We start from the raw sequence: 2,621 nt of genomic DNA on the forward strand, positions 1-2,621 counted from the left end.
GACGGGCATTGATCAGGCTGCCTCCCTTTTGGCCGCGTGACCCCGTGATGTGGTTCAGCCAGGTTGACGCGGACTTAGCTGTAGTCGTGGACGCCAGCCAGGCCGCCATCGGCGCGGCGTTACAACAGCGCGTCGGCGGGAGTTGGCAGCCTCTCGGTTTTTTCTCTAAAAAGCTTTCCGATTCACAACGTGCTTGGAGCGCTTATGACCGAGAGTTGCTTGCGGTGTACGCGGCGGTGAAATACTTCCGACCGTCCATAGAAGCCCGACAGTTCATCATTTTCACCGATCACAAACCCATCACCCACGCGTTCGAGAACAACCACACCAAGTGTTCACCGCGCCAACTCCAGCAGTTAGAGTACGTGTCACAATTCACGACTGACATTCGACACATTTCGGGGATAGACAATATCGTCGCCAATTGTTTGTCCCGAGCGTGTGCCGTTATTTCACCCCCTGTGAACTTTGAGGACGTGGCCCAAGTACAGGAGAGTGACGAAGAACTGCACCGCTTCCGTCACGACACTTCCAGCGGCCTGCAACTGGAGCTGGTGCCTGTCCCCGGCTCCGCACGGAAGATTTGGTGTGACACCTCAACCGGCACGCACCGACCGTTTCTCCCGGAGAAATTCCGACGCAGTGCCTTCGACCGTATCCACGGACTGTCACACCCCGGCACCAACACCACTGCGACGCTCGTGGCTGCGCGTTTCGTCTGGCCCGGGCTTCGGAAGGACTGTCGCGAATGGGCGCGCACTTGCACCGCATGTCAGCGCGCCAAAGTCGGGAGGCACACCCACGCACCCGTGGGCACCTTCCCGGACGCGACACGCCGATTTGCGCACGTCCACGTGGACCTTGTCGGCCTGCTTCCTCTCTCACAAGGCAAGCGGTACTTCCTAACTATGGTGGACCGCTTCACTCGCTGGCCGGAAGCAACGCCCGTCGCGGACGTCACAGCCGAGACCGTCGCCACCGCATTCGTCGACACCTGGGTGGCACGCTTCGGATGTCCCAGTCACGTGACAACTGATCGCGGCCGCCAGTTTGACTGCGCGTTGTTCACGCACGTCGCCAGACTGTGTGGCACCCGGTTACACAGGACAACCAGCTACCATCCGGCGTCGAATGGCATGGTCGAACGGTTCCACAGGACTCTCAAAGCCGCTCTAACCTGCCACGACACCTCATGGCCAGAGGCGCTTCCACTGGTGCTGCTCGGCCTGCGAGTCACGCCGAAGGAGGAGATCGGCGCGTCACCTGCCGACCTCGTTTACGGGCAATCCCTGACAATCCCGGGCGATTTTGTCAAAGATGTAAGACTCCCACACGACGCCGTGGCACCCACTCTGGCGGAACGTCTGCGCAGTCACATGGCCGGCCTCCGAGCGCACGCACCGACGCGGCACGGCACCGGGAGGATATTCGTCCACGCCGACCTGCAGCGCTGCACGCACGTCATGTTGCGTACCGACGCAGTACGGCCACCTCTCCGACCGCACTACAGTGGACCGCACCGCGTGATCGCCCGAGGAGACAAAACGCTGGTCCTCGAGTGCAACGGAAAGCCGTCGACAGTGTCAGTCGACCGCGTGAAACCAGCCTACGTCTTGCCCGCTCCATCAGCCACGCATTTCTTCGACCCGGCAGAAGATCTGTTCACGGACGACACGCCCTCCGCCAGCGGTCAGACGGAACCCGCACCCGGAGCCGCCGGTGACGCACAGCTGCAGCCTGCTGTCATCGCGCCGCCACGTGCGCCTCCCTCCACCACGCCCAGGCAGCTGGTATGGCCGCCCGGACCGCGCCCACCACAGGCGCACCGGTCGCCCCCACAACAGCCGCCAGCGGACTACGTCACGCGCGCCGGCCGCCGCGTCCGATTCAAACGGCCGTGCTGCGTCGCCAGTGCGCCACGACACCGAAACCGGCAGTCACGCGCCCGAGCCGCCGAACGCCGTCAGAATTCGGCGCCCACGAGCCGCCGTCCGCTGTAGAGACCCGACCTCCAGCTGCAAGTGCCTTCGGCCGGTAACTCCAGTCGAGCGTTCGTCACAGCTCCTGGACCCGCGTTCGCGTCTTTTGCCTCCGCCGCGTCGGGCGTTGAGGCCGGATCGGCACCCGCGCCTGCTTACCTCATTCGCTTCTCCGTCGAGCTCCGGACATCGCGCACCACACCGCCCGGCTTGGCCGTAGTAGCTCCCGGACCCGCGTTCGAGTTCCGACGGTACCGCACTCGCGCAAGCGCCTTCGAGACGTCGCCACCAACGACCTGCAACGCGCGCCTCCACGCGCATCGCTACGGACAGTCGCAGCCAGTGCCTGCTGCCGCTGTCACTAGCCGCCAGCGCGAGGACACGCCCACCGCACGCTCGCCGGTCCGGCGCGCTGACGTCACGGGCCGCCGCCCTTCCGACGCCGACCGACCCCCACCAAAGCTGCCGCACTGCCATCACGCAGTGCACGAACTTTAAACACACGCGAACGATCGCCGCGTTTTCGCAGCTACGGAGCTGCGCTCTCCAAGGGGGGATCTGTGTGGCGGCAGCACCGTCCAACCCCCGCCAAAGCTGCCGCACTGCCATCACGCAGTGCACGAACTTTAAACACACGCGAAC

Source organism: Schistocerca serialis, chromosome 4 (genome assembly GCF_023864345.2).
Source record: "Schistocerca serialis cubense isolate TAMUIC-IGC-003099 chromosome 4, iqSchSeri2.2, whole genome shotgun sequence".
Lineage (NCBI taxonomy): Eukaryota > Metazoa > Arthropoda > Insecta > Orthoptera > Acrididae > Schistocerca > Schistocerca serialis.